We start from the raw sequence: 22297 nt of genomic DNA, 5'->3' as shown, positions 1-22297 counted from the left end.
TTTCCAACCTAAACGACTCTATCATTCCATGATTCTATAAGATTTGCTGAAGCAGTGACATCTGGCAGCAAATGATGGCTTTTCACTGGCCCAGGAGGAGAGGAATAAATAGAGGTGACACAGGAGGGACCTGGAATCTGTATCCCAAGTGCTTGACTTGGGATTATTGCAAAAGCAGTGCTTAGAGCAAGAGCTGTAATGTTCACACCTTCATTTTCTTAAAATAGGCACCTAAATAGGCATTTAGAGTAAATCTGATTTCAGTCCTTCAATGCCTTAATTCTCCAAGTACGAAGATAGGGACAATAATAGCTGCCTTCTCACAGCGAGGATGTGAAAATAAATTCTTGAATGAGAATGGAGCTCTCAGGTACTATTCTGAATTTTTCCATAGCGGTAGTTGGGAGGAAATGAATCAATCTGTCTTTAGATAAGGCACCGAATAAGTGCGCAGCTAGAAAGGATAAAACAAAACATTAAAGAACTGCTCATGGCTTTGCAGACAAAGAGTGTGATATGATAAAAGTCTTTACCAGACAGAAAAGACTATTCTCTTTAGCACTTCATATCTCTGAATGGATGAATGAGCTAAATTCTGCTTTTCTGAAAGGGCTGCTTAAGGACTCCTCTGTTAGAATATGTTCCACTATTGATATTTAAAACCAGACAAATGTCCTGAAAATTCAAAAATACATCCACGTTCATATCCAAAAAGGCTGGCTGGCACAATCCTGTCAATGTGTTTTTCTGATAAACTGCTCATGTAAAGTGACAAGCAGGAAATTATAGTATCCCCACAAACGGATGGAGGTTGCATCTTTTTCAGTATGAAGTCATGTCTTTATGTGACTGCACATGCCTGCATTCTCATATTCACTCTCACTCTGCCATGTGGCATATATTTATGTGACACATAAATATTTTATCTGCTTTTAGACTAGAGTGGTCAGATAAGAGGTTATATTTAAGGATGTGGAGGGTCTTGTGACAGATGGGGTCACAGATAAGAATAAAAGGCACACAAAGGAGCTACTAACTGGTCAGAAGCTCCTTTTAAGAAAGGGTATGACAGCATTGCTGAGATAACCACCCACTTCTAATTTACTCAGTGTTTCATGAATGACCTTGTTTGTAGCAGTGAAAATTTTCGACCAGTCTCACTTGTTTGCACACAAATCACAGCTCTACATTCATGAACTCTCTTTTTTGAAAGTTCCCTTTAGACGTTACCCAGCACACTTGTGTATATCTGTATTTACAGTATACCAGTAAGTACTTTCTAGTAGCCCAAACCACTTTCAGTAAGCAAGCAGTAAACTGGGATCTAATAAAATTTCATATTCAATAAATTAGGTGATTCCCTGTTACATTTCATCAGAATAATGTTTCCATTGGCATATGTATATTCATTTTTATTCATTCTTTGAGAACTGTCAGCAGCTGTCTCCTGTCACATGGGCTTTGGGGTCCCTTCCTTTGAAGCTCCCTGTGGGCACTGGTGGCCCAGGAATGTCTGTCCTCCCCTCCCTGGGAGGTCTCGGAGGAAGGGGCATCAGGAGGAAGGTGCTCTGCAGCGTCTAGCTTCTGGCTGCTGCCTGCCCTCGTATGAAATGACTGGAGGGGGCAAACTGACTTGGGACACAAAGTCATCACTACTTTGATAATAAGCAGCTCTGACCCTTTTTTAATGCCCCCCCCCAACTGACAGATGATACAGTTTATTTGTTTGCCGGTGTCTGAATGAGGTAAATCTCCGATGAGAAAGGGCTGGCTTAAGCCTGGTGCACATAGGGTATAAAAGATACTGATGGATGGGGAAAAGAAATGGCTTTGGATATCAAGATATGCTGCAAGACAGTACCTTCTACATTCTATGCATTTATTTTGTTGTTCTTGACAGGTCCCAGATTCCTAGACATCTTCAGTGGCTAATATCTTTTTTTTTTTACTCACCTGTTAGTATTTACAAAAGTTTCAATGTGACATAACGCTCACCTTCGTGTATGTGTGGTCAGGTTATGTTGTGTTTGGTTTGGAGCTAACCTTGCCTGCCACTGAGCTACGTGAAAGGTCACTCATCAGCTATTGAAAGTTTCTTTGGCTGGCAGAGAGTAGAGAATTGCACTGGTTATAGAGCCAATATACTTCAATGCAGCTCTCATTCTGTCATTGCTGGAGCAGTAATACGGAACAGCTTAAGTGTTTTTGTTAATACTTTTTATATCTAAAGTCTAGATGTGGGATATTTATGGTAGACAGATTGTGTCATTTCACTTTACTTGTGGAGCCACCGGAATTTCCTCATCTTCAGAGTGTGATATAGAGCTCATCCTATCTCTCAGGGTTATGCATAAGAGCATCTGGTGTGCATGAAGAAAGTGTTGAAACGGGTAGAAAATTCAGTCTTCTGTGCTTCTGTTTGGAAAAAAGCCAGTCACCACGTAGGATGGGAGAAGACAGCTTGGGGAGAGCAGTTCACAGGTGAAGGCAGGAGAGGACAGTAATACACTGTAATACACTGGAGTATTCTGCAAAGAAAAGATGATGTAACTAATTTCAGGTGTATGGTATAAAGGGCAATTGTCATTGTTATTATAAGAGCTGGAGATCAAAGCACTCTTAATTCACAGGAGAACTTGTTTACTTTTCTATTTTTTCTCTGAATTCATGAAAAGCCTGCAGCTCTTCTCAGGTATCATAATGTCTCTGATTCTGCGTGAAAAAGAAGTTTCTAACCTGACAGAGCATCAGCCAGTAGCAGCAAGGCAGCTCAACAGTAACTTTTCCCTTCTTTTGAGAAAGGGTATTCACTTTCTTTCATTCTGTTTGTCTTTGTTTTTTTTCCCCTTTCTCCCTCAACAGTTTTTCCACCACTTAATTCTGGTTTGACATCTCTGTGCTGACAGAGAAGTTAAGATTGATGACCTCTTATGTTCTTCTGGTCAGAGAAGATGAATCAAAGCAAATTGTTTTACTAGTTAATAAGACCAGCCTACTTTTTTTTTCAAAAATAGCATAGAGCAAAGGAGTTCAGGGAGCAAAGATTGTGGAATGACAGGGGAGGCAATTGGATGTAGTCTGGTGGTGGCGTTTGCTAAAAAACTGAAGGTGGCTCTGGGCATTTTGCCAGTTTGTTCAGGCTGAGACTTAGGTCTCAGCTCAGGAGGAACTATCTGAGTCTTTTAAGTTCATAATGTAAATGGATGTCGGTTTGGTTTTGTAACCAGAACTAATATGATTTTAAATAGCCAAGCTATTTTTACTTTTATAATTGACCCTTGCTTCTTGTCCTTTTTGAATCAATGTCAGTTAAGGAACATGTGATCCTTGGAGACCAAGCTATGGTTGTAGATAATAAAGCCATTAAGCCTGCCATTTTTTGGTTTTGATGGAAAATGCTTCAGAAAACTAGAAAAAAAATCCCAACAGAATAAACCCATGTATTCCTATGTATTGGTTCCTAATTTTGGAGAAATCCTGGCTCAAAGATTCCTGTTTGGAGCAGTCTTATCAGGGATGATTTGCTGCAGATATCAGATTGCTGCAGGATTTGAGAGATCCCACCACAAAAATTAGAAAGAGCAATCTTGGACTCTATCATAGGTACTACATTCTTTTATCTCTAGTAGTCATGACAGTGGTCAAAACCCCGAGGAGTTTCACTGTGCTTTGTGCTGGCAGGAAATGTCCATGCAATCCGTGGCACATTTCAAGATTTTCTTTTTGGCCTAATCTTTGTCCAGAGCTGAAAAAGTTTCCAGGGCTTGGGAAGCAGCGTGTTAATGTATGCTGCATGTCCTCCAGAAGGACTCCGGCATCCATTGACCTCAAAGTGGTGGTGACCAGGCAGGGAGGATGCTGTTCTCCTATTCCCACATCTTCATGTAGTTCAGCATGCAGGTGCATGTGGTTTGTGTGTACTTGTACTGCTAAATTATGCTTTATTTCCAGGAAAATTGTCAGTGGTTTGTAGAACTTGTTCAGCAGATACAGAGGCCACTTCTACCCCTGGCTGCAGAAACCATGTTCTTACACCCATTTAGTGGGCATGGTTGACGGTTGGACTCGATAATCTTGAAGGTCTTTTCCAGCCTAAATGATTCTATGATTCTGTGATTCACTCACTTGCCCCATCCTTTTCTATGCCAAAGCAAAGTTGAGCCACAGCCCCCACCTGCCAACTGCACCAAGAGCCCTCTCGTTCTCCTCTGTCCTTCAGCTTCAGGCCTATTTGTTGCTCATCAGGTCTCTCCTGAACCTTTGCACTTGCCCTTTTCCAAACTATTATCTCTTCTGAAGCCACTTTTAAGAAATAATTTTCATTTTTATGGAAGTGCATGGATCTCGTGATCTTTTAGTGCAAGGATAAGGCAAAAAGCTATCCATACAGATGTGCTCCCTTGCTTGCTAGGAGTACTCATGTAGAAGTGATACTTAAAATTTGCTGAGGTTCTTTAAATAGAAATATATTTGTGTTTCCAAGCAGAGATTTTGATGAGTTTATTCACAGTCTGAGCATATGCATTTTGAGGACAGTAAAGTGGGGTCTGATTACATTCCATGTGAACATTTCAAGTTCTGGATTAGTGCTGACATCTGCTGTTTATTCTTACCATATACATGAAACACTGGGCAGGGAATTGCTGCCTGTGTGCTTTTTGCTGTCTCAATTCCATGTTTTATTTCACGCAAGGAAACATTAATAGAAATCACAAGATACAGTAAAACCTCCATGGGTCAGTAACTATTCCTATGGGATTAAGAGACATGAAGTAAGGAGCTGACAACAAAAATGAAACTGAATTTTTATCATTTTAAATGACTGTTGATGCTTTTCAGTGAGGAAGGGGCTTGAGATAGGTGGCCTAAGGAATGAAGCTGTCTGCGTACAGGGTGGGTATTTAGCCTGGAAGCTCCTTAGTACAGGGATCATTTTTCTGTTATCCATTTCTACAGGAGCCCCTGAAATGCTTGGGTCCTAATCCACAGCAGGCAGAGCTGGCTGCTACTGCAGGGTGACGGGGTTCTGGCAACACTGCAAGAATACCGTGTCCTCAGCCGCCTTGCCTGCTCCCAGTCGGACCCAGCAGCACCAGTCCAAGGAATGTCGGCTGCCAGCCTGGCCACAAGCATGGGGATCACTCTGAGTCACCTGGGCAAGTGTCACCACTCGGTGTCACTGGGACCTGCAAGAAAGAACGGCTGGGAGACACCAGCTCCTTTCATATAGGTTATTAAACAGGTTATTAAACAGGGTGCCTGGACTCTTCCGGCTCTTGCCAGTCATCTTCCCTTTTAACCTCACCCCAAACAATTGTGTGGGATAAACCAGTTTTAGATAACAAGATTTTCTTTGTGACAAGGTCATCATGATAACAGACATCAGGGAGAAGATAAGCATGGGAGCTTCTGTGGAAATCCTAGACTTATCTCATTAGTGCAGCACATGACAACATTTTATGTTTCCTCTCTCAAAGGAAAGCAAATCCTTCGCTTAAATAAAATGACCACACGCACTGATCCAAAGACAACTATGGCAGCTGTCAATTGCATACTCTTTACCAGGCATTGGAATTAAGCACACAAATATTCACAGTTTTAGGATTTATTACCTGTGTTAAGTATCATGAGTCAGAGAGATGGAAAATTTTCAGTTTTTTTTTAAATAGAAAGGCTTTAAAATAACATTTGAATAATTTTTATCTGCGCTGCTGTATTTCAGTCCACTATAGTTTCCCTTTTCCAAACTTTTCTCCACAACCCATGATCCTGTAATTTTTTTTCCTTATAAAATGCTTCATTCCAAGTCCCATGAATCCAAGATCTGGACTTTTAAGAGATTTGCAACTAAACTTAGAGATTTGGCAAAACAGTGCTCCAGCCTTCCTGAAGGATAATGCTAACAATGTCGTTGCCGAGGTCAGGTTTCTGGAGTCTCTGGCTTTGATTCTATTAATGGTTTTAAACTGAAAGGGAGTAGATTTATGTTAGATATGAGGAAGGAATTCTTTACTATGAGGGTGGTGAGGCACTGGAAGAGGTTGCCCAGAGAGGTTGTGGATGCCCCATCCCTGGCAGTGTTCAAGGCCAGGTTGGATGGGGCTTTGAGCAACCTGGTCTAGTGGAAGGTGTCCCTGCCCATGGCGGGGGGGTTGGAACTAGATGGTCTTTAAAGATCCCTTCCAACCCAAACCACTCCATGATTCTATGATTCTTCAATGACTTCCATTGACTCTGGATGAAGTCGGTAGCGTTACGTCAGGAGAAAGGGTATCAGGAGGGTACAACGTTGAAAACAGTTTAGATCATAAATGGAAGGCAAAGCTGAGATATTAATCCCAGGGAAGCCTGTAAATACTAACATGCTTTGCACTATAAGAGCAGGACTTGTATTCAATTTCTCAAGAGAGTGTAGCCATTAACTTAGTGTGATAAAAAGACAATAATATGCTTGAACACTGAAAATATTTAACTTTTTTTGAGTATGAATTAACAAGTACAGTCAGCCTCAAAATTGTTATTATTTTGTAGAAGTAGTAACAGTGAAATCTAGAAAACTCACTTAAGTCCTGTGAGAGGTAACTTTACTACTGTAAATTAGAAATAAGTAGGTGACAGATGACGCTAATTGTTTTGTACTGGAAGAGATCTGGGCCTTTAAATTACAATCCCAGTGAGTACAAATAATCTCTCAGAAGTCACTGAGGTTTTCATTAACCCAAAGCTGGGGCTGGCACAACGCCTCCTTCCCAGGCCCATGCTGGGACCTGGCCCAGGCTCTCTACACCCCTGAGACCATGGCGGGGTTGGACAGATTTCCAGCTGCCCATGAACCTCCTTGGGAGGTATGTAGGTACCCGGTGAGCTGCTGGGCACAGAGTTACCAGCTTTGCTGATGCAACAGAAGGTTTTTCTGGGTGTGCATGACCAGTGCGCTCAGGCTCCTTTCCCATGGCACCCCAGGAGTGGTGTGAGTAATGGGAAGACCAAGAACCTTGCCTTGCTCCCAGTCCCCGCTCCACCAGCAGCACTCCCTGTGTGCAGGAGGTGATTGCTTCTCTGTCAGTACACGAACACACTGGTCTCTCCTGAAGGGGGGATGACAATAAGTAAGTTCCCGCATGAAGGCATTTCCATTGCATTTTAATTATATGCAGCTTCAGCAAGTTGCGCAAGTTGCTGTAGTTTTAATGACATTGTGTAATTCACTTCACAGAACTGAGAAAGATACTGAGAGGATGAGGGCAATTACAAGTCGTACCTAGGGGGTTAGGGATATGTTGGGTCTTCACTGCCAGAGAATCTTTGCTATATTAAAAAACAGTGATTTTTTTTTTTCTGCAAAATCTTTTTGGTTAAACAATGCCTGCCATATCCCCAAACATTTTTCTCATTTAGCACTCAGAAAATTAGCACTCAGTCAAATTCATCTTTGGCTGAATTACCAGTTCTCCACAAGGCACTTAGATGTGACTGCATTATTTTGACATGGCTGTGGGGCATGGTGCTCTCTAAGTGCTACCTGTGTTGTGACTCTGATCCTTGAAATGGGGTGTGACATTTGTGGTCAGTTAGACAATTTGGTGGACACGTGGAGAAGATGCAAAGTATTACAAAACCAGAGATAGTCAATGACATTAACCTGCTCTGATGCCTCTGCATTATTCAAAAGAAGCCAGGGATTGGGAAAATAGAGCGGAGGCTTCAAAGGTGTGATTACCCGATGCAATCGTATTGTAATCTGAGGTGGCCACAGTACTAAACTGTGAACCAATAAATAAAATTATTTTCATTACCTATTTTAAGCATTAGTTTGCCTTAAACTCCTATTAGTTTAACAGGATTTGATTGAAAAAGATCTTCCTAAAAGTGCTCACTTTCAAGTGCTTGTAACAAATCTGGCCTGCATAAATGCCTTCCCCAAGGCTGAGCTTCAGAAGGGTCTCCTATAATCGTGTTCCCAGTGCTGAGGAGTGCTCAAGGACTGTTTCCTTGTGGGAATCCTCATGAGTAGTAACATCTTCCTGGGAACAAGGATTAATCTTAGCTCTACTTCTACATGGCCCAGTACGCTGACTGTTTTGTCAGGGGCAGGTTGCCATTACCCTGATTTAGACAGCTGGTTAGGTCTTCTTTCTTTCTCCCATTTTTACTGAAAGAGCTTCACATGCAATCTCCTTTTCTTGCCATTGCATAGATTGAGGAGATGACTCTTATTAATACTAACGAGGGGTTACTGTGAGGAGCAACATGCAGAGGCAGTATCGCTGTGAGGAAGGGAACAATCTGTTCTCTGTTTCTGCTGCTTTAGGACAAGGAGTGGTGGGCATGTACTGCAGCAAGAAAGATTCAAGTTAGACATTAGGAGTAAAAAAACGCTTTATAAGGACAAGGACGGGGAGTGCTGAAACAGATGGCCTTGAGAGATGGTGGTGCCTATGGAAGACCATGAAACCAAGCTAGACAAACACTGCCAGGACTGACGTGGGCAGTGTTGGTCCTGCTCAGCTGTAGATAAAAGGTTAGAATTTGTAACCTTTCCGGGTCCTCTCCACAGAGAAATTACTTTGCCGCACAGAGCTTGGTTTTAGGTAGGTAAACTACCGTTACTTCTGTGTGAACTTTGACACCTCTGTGTTGCTGAGATTGGGACAGGCACTCATGAACACCCAGGTGGATGTCAACTAACACCTCCTCTCCTTCCCCGACCCTTTACGCAGCCGGTGCAGCACCACAGCTGCAGGTTGTCAAGGGCAGCTGGGTGCACCACCTTTAGCACTTTTCTCCTCTCTACAGCAAAGAGTCTTTTAACGTGTTCCCACAGCATAAAAGTAGGAGGAACCAAACGATAAGTAGGAGACAGGAAGAATCATTAGTTAGGAAGCCAGCCTGCAGCTTGTGTAATCTTGGTTAAACTACCATGCTTTTTTTAAAACATAATGCTTTGCAAACTCTCTCTTTTGGTCTTATAAACTCTCTTATTTGTTGTTTCTGCAGTTCCTACTACAATGATGCTCTGGGGTTTTGGTCCACTCCTGTAGTAAGTTAGAGTGAAAGGGAGCATCTATGGATATATTACACCTCTGCTTTGTCCCACTATAAGAAACCTTCTAAAAGCATGAAGAGCTGCTCCCTCTCTTTTTGTGTTTGCTCAGCTAGGTCGTGGCTTTTAGCATGTATATTAAACTAGGCAAAAAAAAGCACACAGTAAACGTGGTCTACGTATGATATAGTTTCTTCCTCCCTTTTCAGGTTTGAACATTAACTGCGCACAGCCAGGAAGGAGTATGAATATAGAGACAGGGAAAACTACCACTGAATTATTATGCAAGCTACTTAGCACCTAGAATCATTGCAGTCTTCAAAGGGACTTTTAAAATACTGCATCGATACAAGTGACAGAATACACCCAGGATGGGAGAGGGGCTTCATATGTATCATTTGGCAATGCTGTATAATGTGTATAATATTTGTAACAGCTGTTAGGTTCTCTGAATCTACACTACATTTATGGAATTTTCCATTGAGCTCTAAATATTCAGGTCACATACACAGTTAAATTTCCAGCAGTGGCAGTACAGATAAAAGCACTCCAACCGTATGCCATAATTGTGCTCTATTTAGAGAGTGCAGCAACTCAGGCATTTTCACAGCAGTCGTCTTAGGTACGGTATACATTCTGCTTTATAAACGCCAATTCATTAGCGCAAGTAACACATAGCATGCTGCTCTTAAAAAAAAAAAGGGAGTGCTATGTTTCAGTGAGGAATAAACATACAGAAAAAACCTATTACTTAGAAGAAGGAAAAGAAAAATGGAGAGGAATGCCAAATTCCATTTCATCTTTTATACAAAGGTCTGTAGAATATCAAAGTCTGTTTTGTAAGATGTTTCACATAAGTGGCAGTAATTTGAGTATCCATAAATTAATATTAAAAAGACTGATCGGAAATTTCCACTTCAGGATATTGAATTGCAATAGATGAAATCTGCCACAGAAAGAGTGTATCATGGACAGGACACAGTTTTACAATACAGTGAACAAGCACATGTATTTTGTAAATTATTTGTAGTGATGCTAATCTAGCTACAATTCCAGGCTGAAAGAAAGACAGCAACATTATTTTAATGCTCATGCTAAAGGTTTTCTACATTCAGCAGGTACTAAGCCAGCAAGCCTGACCAAACCCGGATACTAAAAATAAAGGAAAAATCATTCTATCACTGCAATCAGTTCAAATAAAACACAAAGAAGAAAACACTGGAGCTAAAACCATGCTTTAGCTCACTACTCTGAAGTGGCCAGGAAGGCATGTTCACCTGTTGTACTATCAGTTTTGAGACAACTGGCACGGCTATGTGAGATCAGGTATTCATGAAAAGTAGGTCAGTGCAGTCGATTGGATTGAGTTCCCAGTCTTGCTAGACTTATGAATAAAATATTTTGTACCTTTTTCTACAACTGTGCTCCATCTTGAACAGCAGATATATTAATGTGTTTCAAGATTTATTACGATCACAAAATCTCTCCATGACCAAAATGTAGACCATTAAACTCTATTTGTAAGAAGTCACCTTTTTTGTGGCCTTTCTTTTGTACATTCAGTACATATTAGAGGAAGGTGGTAAAATACATTGACCTTGCACCTTCTCTGCACCAGAAGCCCAAAGGAAACAGAGAGACCTTTGCTCTGTCCTTTGTCCTCGTCCTGTCCTTCGCCCTGTAGTAGCTGGGTAGTTTGTCCCATCCAGAGGTTTAGTCATGCCTCACCTAAGGAAACCTCAAGGAGGTCTATGACACCTGGGATCGAGGCCACAGCTGGAACATACCCACAACCCTTGGTTACTGAACATGTTTTCTGGAGACAAGAAAGCTAGTTATAAAATAATATTGATGGCTCTGGCAGGTCTGGCAAAGGAGCTTTAAGCAGTTACTGCCCCGTTGGCCATGTTTTTTCTCTCTCGTGGGAGTTTAGAGCCCCTTTGCCACAGCTGGGAGAAGGGGGCGCCTGATTCACGTCCCCCAGTCCAGCTCACGCCAGGATGTACAGACACACGTTCCCTCCAGTCTGCCTGGCTTTGGGTCTCGTCAGCTGGGCAGGGAAATGGAAGCTAACGCGCTAAGCTGGCCCTGGTTTGCTCGGTGGGAACCAGGTTGTGGGATGGCTGTGAGTCCTGGGCTGGGTCATGCCAGGACCTGGGGCTGCCAGGAAGGGCCAGGGCTCTCCAAGGCTCCTGGGGGGAAAACAGAGCTGCTGTGTGGGCTTCTTTCCACAAATCCGCACCTCAGGCCGTGGACTGCCGTGGTTCAGGTTTCTTCTTCCCGCGCACACCTGGCTCATCTTTCTGGCAGGGGAAAGGGGCAGGAGCTTTATGCAGCATCTGAAAGGGGGCAGAGACTGATTATCCAGCAGCTCCCAGAACTCCTGTCTCTTTTCTTCTCTGCCCTCCACATCCAGATTTACTGAATTGCCAGCCACATTAGAAGGAGATGTTTCTGCTGGGTAATACCTACTTAAAGCATTGCTCTAATTAGAGCCGAGGAAGGGCAGGAGAAAGTGAAAGGCGGAGAACCTAGTTCTCTTTCTGCAAGATAACAATGTCTTACAAAGCAATTGCAGTAACTTACTCCCAGCTCCACAGAGCTGATTCTTGCCATTCTAACATGATTTTGATTGTTTAAGTATCGTATCAGTTTTCTTTCACACCGTGCAGAGCATGATACCTTTATGGAATAACATCCAACCTCTGTTGGAGGTCTCCTTCCAGCCACCTGCCCTCAGAAAGCCCCCAGACAAGCACGAATTTCCAGGCTTGTTTAACTGGCTCAGGTTGGTAGAAGAGTCAAACAAAATCTTCACCTCAGGAAGTATCTGGACAGCAAATACCATTACAAAATGGCTTTCCACAATTTCTATCCCCAAACCTTTGACTAAAAAGGTCTGATCCACCTTAGCTGTATTTCTGGATGTCCTGGACTGATAGCTCTGGTTCTTTGCTTTCATGCATTGCTTTGGGCTTATTATAGAAATGTTTAACCTGGGTGCTACAAGTGCAGAGAAAACCTGCAGGCATATAAAGATGCAATCATGGAATAGCAGCAAGACATTTTTAATAGGGTTCATGCAATGCCTTATAATAGTGTGGCTCAAAACAAACAAACACAAAAAGTGATTTTCTTCATCTGTCTTCACAAAATCGCAGATACATTTGAATTTGCCAAGACTTTTTGATTTATGAATGATAAATATGAAACAGGCATTAGAAGCTGCAAACAGGGCTTGATCACCCATCACACAGACAAACCTGATGGCCTGAGAAGGCTGCTGGTTTCATCAGGGTTGTGTTTGTCTGCTTTTCCTAGTTACTTCTTTCTGTGGGCAGTCACTTCTATTTTCAACCATTCGTGCAGTCTGTCTTGCAGTTAAAACAGGCAGAAACAGTTTCTGCAAAATCAGTGAAAGAAGCAACAAGGCAGCTCTCACTGACCCCTTTGATTTAATTTTGCCATGTTGCTCTGCCTACAGTCTGCAGCATAAAATAAAAACATTTGAAGTTGAGCAGTCTGGGTATGCTCTTGTAGCATGTAGGTCACCCGATCAGTTATCTGGCAGGCCCTGACACATAAGCTTGTGAGTTAATAAACCTTGGGACTGTGTGGATCAATTTCAGCATCCAAAACTAATGGAAATAAATCTTCAGCTATTTTTATTTATTTTTTTAATTTTGGCACCCTTTTCCCCACAAAAGAAGATTATAGAAAGAGTTCATCACAAAAGTACAGACAAAAATTCAAATACTGGCTCCCTTTAAGCAGCTGAAAAACTGTATAGAACTAACCTTCATGTCCTTCTAAGCCAAGTCTCTCTAATCTTTCAAATCCAGTTCAATCTTATTATCAACTCACTTGGCAGAATTAATATACTGAAATGGGCACTTTGCCAAGGTTTTTTTACACTCAGTTTCTGTTATGCCAATTCAGTTACAAATTATTTCTTTACAAAGCTTAATAATATATAATGAATTAATATAAGCAAAAAGACCAAAGAAGATACGGTTGACTACGTTACAGCCTAAAGATGTAATTAGTCTTATAAACCTGAGTAAAGGATATTAGACACCTATATTTGTGCTGTGAGAGATTCAAATCTACATAGCACATAGAAAATGAAACAACCAAACTCATCCAAATCTACTGGAAATGAAGATTGTTTCATTTTCACATTGAAATACCAAAAGTAGATGGTGCGAAATGGAAATCTCTTAGTTCTGATTTGGACAATAAAACATTTAACCACTTTGCCTGCTCAGCCTGTTGCACCAAATGAATTATAAATTTCATATTTAGCACCAAACTAAAAATAACTTGGTTATCTACTGCTAAATCACTGTTATTCTCAGCACAGCTTCTAATAGAATTGCTTTGGCCACATTGGAAGGGGTAACAGTTGTAAACTGTTGTGCTAATAATGTCCTAATGACCTGAGTTCAGAGCAAAGATGTAAGTACAATTTGTACTTATCTCTTGTCCAGGCACCTGTTTACACCAAAAATATTGTTACCAGACGTAGGGGTCTGATTACTTGTGTGAGGGTAATAGGATTTCTGTGGACTTTTCAAAATCTAGGATGTGACCATTATGATCAGCTATTTGAAAACTATCAGTAGACTTACTTCTTCAGATTGGGACATGGCCATTACAAGTTGAGGACAGACAACATTCGCAAAATCCTTATTTGCAAAAGGCGAGGAGATGCTTTTAATACCATATGAATGGAGAATTCCAGATCTATTTACCTAAACACTCCCTAAAACTAAAACATACTGCACATGAGCCAGGACTAAGGGACTCATGTTGTAAAAGGATGCAATAAATCACTGCACTGAATACAGAAGAAAATTTTATTGATAAAACTAGCCTTGAGATTTGAAGCTATTTACCATAAAAAAAATTAATGCTATTATTTCACCAGGCAGCTACTGGTGTTTCTGCCCTACTTGCTCTTTTGTAAAAGGGTTATTGAAAAGTATCCACATTTGTTACTGGATTTTTCATAAGCTCCTGGTGATGCCATGAGGAAACCCTGTCTCGTCTAGAGACAAGCTGTGCTTGATCAGCAGAGAGAATTTGGACTTCTTGTTTTCTACTGAGGTATCCTCAGTTCCTTCCTGTTCTCTGGCACTACTTATGAGAGAAACCAAATAGGCTTGTGGTTTCTATTGGATCAGTCCTGCAATCCTTAAAATAAAAACTTTTATTATGTACAGATAGGTAGACTTGTAGGACAACTATCATTGCTATGTCCTGTGGAATGGTAATATAGTCTGGGATGGTGACCAAGCATGCTGAGGAAACACAGCCTAAGTTGATCTACATTCACTTATTTCCATTGTGGTTCACAAACCCTGGCATGGGTCTCTATGATGTAGCAGTCACTTTGCTGAATAATGCATCGGTGTCTGGTATTTTCATTATCTTTCCTCCCATCCAAAGACATAAAGGTTTTGAAAATCCAGAAGATTATTTTAAAAATTTTCCTTCTGGCATTGCAATTTTAATAATAGCCTCGAGCAGTGATGTAAGACTCAAGTAGTGAGGGAAGAAGGACAGCCTGGCAGGTCAAGCCCAGAGCTGTCCTCAGACCTGAAAATGTTTCTGAAACAGTGAAAAGGGACACCACTCCCTCAGAGAATCCTTGCTCTGATCTTACCTCAGCCACCAGCTTCCTCTCAACCAGACCCCATCCCTTGCTTCTATGCCTTACTCCTGGAACGGTGGTAATATTAATCTGTGCCAAGGACAAGCTCTGAAGCTTTTATCGGTTAAAGATCACAAGACATCAGAATGTGCCCAGGCTGTATAACACTGACAGTGAGCTGCTCTGAGTCCCAGACTCCTATGCCTAGCTCTGCTGAGTCCCCAGATGAAGTGCTGAGCCATCTTCCAGACCCATGCCAGGTAATTAAACACTTCTGTGTGTACGGCACAGCCCTGTGCTACCTGTGGAGACTGCTAATAACAAGACAACGAGAGGTGCACATAGACTGATGAACACAGGAACATGCCCAGACCCTTGGTGCACTTGGTTCTTTTGGTCCATCCCTAAGAAAAATCAACTTGTTTTCTTCAATTGACAAGGGAGTTTGTGGTCTCATGAAAGAACGGTTGCTGAATTGAAGTTATGATCACTTTCTTTTCATGTGAATGTTTAACAGAAGGACTCTAGAAAATAACGATGGTAACCAACCACTGGTTCTTCTGATCAGTTCTTCTTGGCTTGCTTTTCATTCTAATTAGTGCAGTAATTTAATTAACATAACTGTTCATGAATTTTTTGTGTGTCTATTTTGCACACTCACCCATACTTCTGTCACTGACCTCATTTGGATTGCTTGCAGTATGTACACATTCCTTTTAGCAGATTTAACCACCATGTGTCATGTGCCAGCGGGAAGAAAATTCTGTCTCGGTATTCTCAGTATTTAACAAAAACCATTTGAAATAACAATAAACCACACACGTTGCAAAAGCAGAAAAGAGCAGGGCTCAGCAAACTAGGAGAAGTTCTGTCTGCAGTCTGGATTGAGTGAGATCGAGAAACCTTCACAGACTGCGCTTGAGTCAGTGCCTGAGCTAAAATGTGGCTGTTCTGTTCCATCAGTTTATCTTATAAATTGGTATTTTGCTTATTCCAAGTGAATTATAAGTCTTCCAAAGACAAGTTTTTCACTGTAACAACTTAGAAATACTTTAAATGATACAATCGTGAGTACACAATGCAAAAACTACCAGAAATGGTCATTTTACAGTCTTACCATTTCACAAACATATTTTCTTCAGGTTTGCCTCGATTGTTCAGGTCCATTTGAGGTCTACAGAACAAGCCAAAGCCCACGCCAGAAGTCAGTGGCAGAAGGCTCAACCACTAAGATTAAAATTTCCGTCTCCAGCTCTTTTTGAATGGTTTGCATGACCTTTCTGACAGGAGCGTATACAGCCAGCTACTTGCTGCATGGGGAATGGGGATCTCCTGCTTAATGGAAATGCTGAAATCCAGCCTGTGTGTGCGTGGGGAGATGCTTGAGGGTTTCAAAGGAACAAACCCAGATGGGGGACGGTGGGCACTGCCCTGCGGTACCCCACACCGTGGGCTGCAAAGGGTGGGTCACTGGAGTCACTGGAATGGGATCATGCTGATATGCCCACGCTGCGCTGTATCACCTGGGGTTGGGATGTCCCGGGCCGGCCCTGAGCATCCCTGTGAAGCACATCAGCTGCTCAGAGAAGAAGAGATAAGGAACCGGTGAGAGTTCGCTGATAAGCCCATGGGGTGGGGAAGTGGGATCTGGCTGAACTTCTGCAGGATGTTTATCACAGTCTGTGGCACATAAAAGCAGCCAAATTGCTTCCAAGATCTAAGCCAGATATGGAAACAAGTCAGGTGCTTTTCGCGCGGTGCTGCATTTATAGGAGCAACTCAGCAGCTTCAGCCCGGGGCTGCCTCTGCAGTGGGTGATGACCTCCCAGAGTCTTTGCAGCTTTTGTAGCAGGTTACTCCCCTGCTTGGCCATCGGTTGCCCACAGCTGCCGGTGAGCTGACTACAAGCCCCTCTTCCATCTGGATGCCTCTTGTAATGGATGCTTTCCAACTAGATAGATACAAACCTGCTAGTGTGGTGTTATCAAGCATAAAAGAGAGCTACCCAATAGAAATTATACACTCACTGCCACCTTTTCCATTTTTAGCATTATAAAACACAGGCAGTTATCCACATCATAAAAAGGAGGAAAATATTACCAATATTACTGCAGTATAAGTTTATGTTTCTGTATTAATGCTATGGGTGAATATTTTTTCACGTATCTAAAGCATAGTTAAATTGTGGAACTCATTCCAATAGGAAGTTACAGAAACCACAAATATAGATGACTTAATAATGTCAAATTTATGACTCAGAGGCTCATCAGTGCCTGTTAAGTATCTGGATCCAAATGTAAACTCCAGCTAAGCATGTTCCTAAACTTGAAACTACTAGAAATGGAGGTGTTCTTGTGAAAGAAACATTGTGTAATTGCTTTGCTTTTAATTAGCTTTGCTTAAGCTGACATCTCTGATACCAGACACTAGACTAGATGGAGACTCACTCTGACTGAGTAGAATTTGAAATATTTGACCTCCCTCTCACATAATAACTTATCTCTTTCCAAATGTCATATAAGACATACTTGCTAGCAATGTTCAGTATGTGCTTCCAGGTGATACCAAGTAGGATTTACTGAAGAGACATTTTTGCCCGTGTAACGTTTTCAAAGGGATTTTAGTGAGATGGCTGTGGGGACTGAGTTTGGTTAGCATCATTCAAAAGTTTGGTCACTGGCTTTTTTTCTCATTTGTCCAGGATAAAGACTGAACTCATGCCAGCTGAGATCAGTACCCTTCAGAAAGTGGTGTCTGAGACCTTGCTGTGCTATGAAGAGATATAGAGTCCACAATACCTAGCTCTGGAAAAGCACAGTCTGGATTTGAGAAGATCTTGCAAGGGTTAGTAGAAGACAGTGGAAAATGGACTTCAATTTCTCTAAACCTGTATTATGCTCTTATAGGGAAAATAAGACTGCAGTGACAAAGTCCTGGAGAAGGGCTTTTCCTGCACCACCTTTGGGGGCCCAAGGGGGTCTTCCACCACCGACACATTTGTTAGGTATGACTGTCCTGGTTTCAGCTGGGATAGAGTTAACTGTCTTCCTAGTAGCTGGTACAGTGCTATGTTTTGAGTTCAGTATGAGAAGAATGTTGATAACACTGATGTTTTCAGTTGTTGCTCAGTAGTGTTTAGACTAATGTCAAGGATTTTTCAGCTTCTCATGCCCAGCCAGTGAGAAAGCTGGAGGGGCACAAGAAGTTGGCGCAGGACACAGCCAGGGCACCTGACCCAAACTGGCCAACGGGGTATTCCATACCATGTGACGTCCCATCCAGTATAGGAACGGGGAAGTGGGGGGAGGGATTCGCCGCTCGGGGACTGGCTGGGTGTCGGTCGGCGGGTGGTGAGCAATTGCACTGCGCATCCTTTGTACATTCCAATCCTTTCATTATTGCTGTTGTCATTTTATTAGTGTTATCATTATCATTATTAGTTTCTTCTTTTCTGTTCTATTAAACCGTTCTTATCTCAACCCACGGGTTTTGCTTCTTTTCCTGATTTTCTCCCCCATCCCACTGGGTGGGAGGGAGTGAGTGAGCGGCTGCGTGGTGTTTAGTTGCTGGCTGGGGTTAAACCACGACAATGACAAAGGGGAATGTGACACACTCTGGCATGCCAACTGCATTGCTTATGTGCTGCTTCAAAGAAATTGAGGGCTGTTATGAAGCTATATGTATGTATAAAGAAATTAATCAGTGTTTATAGATGTAGAAATAGATTTCTGCTGGTTATTTCTGATAAACCTGGAATTGTTCAGCAGGTTTATACTGTTATTCATAAATAATGTAGGGGAAAAAGGATGTCACTGTAAAGTCATTCAGACAAAACTTTCAATCCGGTCCTGTCACTCATGGTTGTATGCTTCAACCATTTATCTAGTGGACAGTCACAATGGACACTCTACCAAAGGAGAAATGCCCAGCACTGTCCCTGGGAAGGAAGCACCCCTGCAGCAGCCCGGGCTGGGGGGGACAGGCTGGGGAGCCGCTCTCTGGGTCCTTGGTGGGCAGCCCTATGCCCTGGCACCGAGGATGGCCAGCAGCCTCCCAGGCTGCACAGACAGGGGCACAGCCAGTAGATTGAGGGACGTGGATTATCAGACCACATCCAGAATACTGGATCCAGTTGTCCCCAGCACTGACCCAGCACAAGAAGGACCTCAATAAGCTGCAGACAGGTCAGTGGAGGAGCCCCAGGCTGGTTAGGGGCTGGAGCGCTTGCATGGTAAGGAAAGGATGACCATGTACGAGTGAAGAACTCTCAAAAAGTGGAAATTTTTAGTGGAAAATGCCATTATTTAATGATATAGAAGATGTTCTGTTTGTTAAAAGCATGAAACAGAGAATCCATCCTACAGTTCTGTTGTGATCCTGAACAAATCGCTTAAGCTCTTTGTGTCTATTCCATGCAGAGAATTATGTTTACTCTTACTGTTTGGTGTGGTGTCCTTATACCAAATAACAAAATGGTTTGAACTTACCCAGCAAAAAGTCCTGAAGTTCTCACCTCAGCCCATGTTCACATTATGTAGTTTTATTGGTTTAGCCAGCGGGGGAAGTCCCTCTACCCACTGTCTCCATTGTCATGCCTGTTTGCTCTAGTGATAACAGAAGCTATTTCTACTTAGCTGAGTTGCAGGTTATTCGCCCGTTATCCAATTGATAACGAGTTGTGAAGGCCACGAAGAGTTTATTTTGATTAAAAGAAAACTGGACTTTTAACAGAAAACTGCTTTTCTGAAGCAACATAATTTCCCTCTGAGTTGTTTTCCTTCCAGAGGCTGGGGTTGGCTGACAGACTGAGAGATCCTGCGATGGGGACTGTTGGCTTCAAGCAAAATCAGCCCTTAACCTGTCCATTCTTGCAACCTTGTTGCATTCTCATTTCAAAAGCAATGACAACCTATACACCTAAGCCTTCAAGTTTTGCAGCCTCCGTGAAAGTGGCACAGAGGAGGCTAAAATCTTCCAACAGGGAGAAGACAACTGAATGAGGTCTCGTATATCTTAGCTGTACAGTCTAATTACTGAATTCTTGTATAAATAAGAGAAGCATTGGTGCCCTACACACTTTGATGAGTGACATCTGCTCAGTTTTAGAAAGAATGCATCCAGACCTTCTCCGTGAGGCCTGAGTGTCTCCAGGAAAGCACCACGATCACCATGATGTGTAATCCGCCAGGACTTCTGTCCTCTTCTGGTCGTAGACCAAAGACTTCCTAGTCTTGGGAGATGAAGGCTTTCAGCATTTTATGGGTGCAGTTTGTAATGGAAGAACCAACTAGAAGAATTACTAAAGGTGGAATAACTCATCCATGTCTAATCATTAATGAACCTTACTGAATTTTTAAATAACTCGGCACTTTTTGGTTATTAGGATGCTGTATTCTACAGGTATTCAGAGGCTGTGGTTTGCCTATTATTACTTTTCTGCTGTCAAGCCAGCAAGAATAGTCATTAGTTTCATGTTATGATATACTTTTATAAAAACCATACTGAAGATGAATAATCTTGTAATGAGCTGGTACTGCTGCACTCTTTGGTGAAACTTTGTGCATTACCTGCATGACTTAATTCTCATGTGCTTCATACTCTAAGCAGCCTTGATCAGACTGTGAGATGATGCAGCTCATAGACTTCCATTCCAATTCGGTATTTAAGGAACAAAATTGCCACCAAATATGACTGGAGAATTAGGGTTTCTGAAGGAAAATGTAAGGGACTGACAGCTGGATGTCACTTTATAAGTGCTGTTTTTCTAATATTAAGCACTTACAGTGCAGGCCAGTACGGAAATTGAGAGTCTTATTTTTCAGGCTCCAGGTTGAGAAAAGAATTGCTAAGTTTCCTGGTGATATTACCAGGCACTGGTGGAACATAGTACACATTGCACTTTGATTTCTTTAAGCCTACAACAAACTCTTACACATGACAGGGCTTAAAAAAGACAAGTGCTAGGAAGAAGCCCTCTGGAGATCATCTCTTTAGTTACTAGTGTGTGAAAGAAGAGGTCAAGTTTATTCTTGTGGCTCTAAAACTGACTGTTTTACTAGAGGGAAAGGCAACATCAAAATTGTTCAGCCGTTTATAATGCTAGTCAGATGGATGTATGCAACTTTCTGTGGTACTGCAGTTCAGTAAAGGTCACTGAGGTGCTGGTTTAAAGGAGCCCCATTTCCATACTTGTCATGGTTTAACCCCAGCCGGCAACTAAGCACCACACAGCTGCTCACTCCCCCCCCCCCCCCCCAGTGGGATGGGGGACAAAATTGGGAAAAGAAGTAAAACTCGTGGGTTGACATAAGAACAGTTTAATAGAACAGAAAAAAAGAAAGTAATAATGATAATGATAACACTAATAAAATGACAACAGTAATAATAAAAGGATTGGATTATACAAATGATGCGCAATGCAATTGCTCACCACCTGCCGATCGACACCCAGTTAGTCCCCAAGCAGCGATCCCCACAACCCCACTCCCCCCACTTTATATACTGGGCATGACATCACACGGTATGGAATACCCCGTTGGCCAGTTTGGGTGAGGTGCCCTGGCTGTGTCCTGTGCCAACTTCTTGTGCCCCTCCAGCTTTCTCACTGGCTGGGCATCAGAAGCTGAAAAATCCTTGACTTTAGACTAAACATTACTTAGCAACAACTGAAAACATCAGTGTTATCAACATTCTTCTCATACTGAACTCAAAAACATAGCACTGTATCAGCTACTAGGAAGACAATTAACTCTATCCCAGCTGAAACCAGGACAATACTCAAGCACTTGGGGCTGGGTCACGGGCTGGTGTCCATCAACTCACAGGAATGTATAACTGAGTAATTCACTCTGTGTCCAAAAGGACTAACACCTGAATGATGCATTATTTTTGTCTAAGTTAATTTCTTCCAGTTTTTCATTATACTTTAGATAGCATGTCATAGTCATAGGTTTCTGTCCCATTTTACCTGACAGGCTGCAACATCATAGAGCTGGAGAAGGCTTGGGTCTGACCTGGCAAGTAAGTGGTCCTCCTCTTCCTCAGAGGGTCTGCCAAGTCCTGTTCTGCTCTCTATGCAAGCCCAGGGTGATGTTTTTGGGGATGATCCAAGCCGTCCTCATGTCTTAAATTTATTTTGCCAGTGATGCAATGGGAAGCTCAAAACTCCTTGGATCCCCTTCCCATCGATGGCTGAAACTAGAAAACCTACTGAAAATCCCATCTTATTTTCCCCAGTTGTGAGCTGAGGTGCTCCACAGTGACTTGATGCAGACAGGTTAATGCTCACATGCCAGTTAATGTACCCTGGGTGGAAACACTGCCTTTGCTGTGTGCTGTGCTCTGGTACCCACTTGCACATACTGCTAAGGCCACATCCTATATTTCTGAGCATGCAGAACTGCTCTTCTGTGGTGGGGTTTTCTGTGGCAGAATTTTCCTGTCCCTCTGAAAATGCAAAAGGAATTGCAGTACTTAGGGGGCTAAGAGCATCCTTCTTTATGCCCTTTCTACTTCATACTTCTTGCATGAAGTGCCTTCAAATTTTGCTATTTGAATTTTAGCTTGTAATGTCTACTGGATTAGTCAATGATGTAGTT

At 42.2% G+C, this 22297-nt stretch overlaps 1 long non-coding RNA gene across 1 annotated transcript; it reads left to right on the top strand.

Moving 5' to 3' along the window:
- The first annotated feature begins 319 nt into the window (after positions 1-319).
- Positions 320-22061, top strand: LOC128143381 (uncharacterized). The gene is made up of 3 exons (XR_008235740.1): positions 320-370; positions 15842-17703; positions 21674-22061. It is a non-coding gene; the product is annotated as an uncharacterized LOC128143381 (long non-coding RNA).
- The last annotated feature ends 236 nt before the right edge of the window (positions 22062-22297 follow it).

This window comes from Harpia harpyja, chromosome 6 (genome assembly GCF_026419915.1).
Source record: "Harpia harpyja isolate bHarHar1 chromosome 6, bHarHar1 primary haplotype, whole genome shotgun sequence".
Lineage (NCBI taxonomy): Eukaryota > Metazoa > Chordata > Aves > Accipitriformes > Accipitridae > Harpia > Harpia harpyja.
Note: the sequence above shows the minus strand (reverse complement) of the source record. Positions and strands in the feature narration are given on the sequence as shown.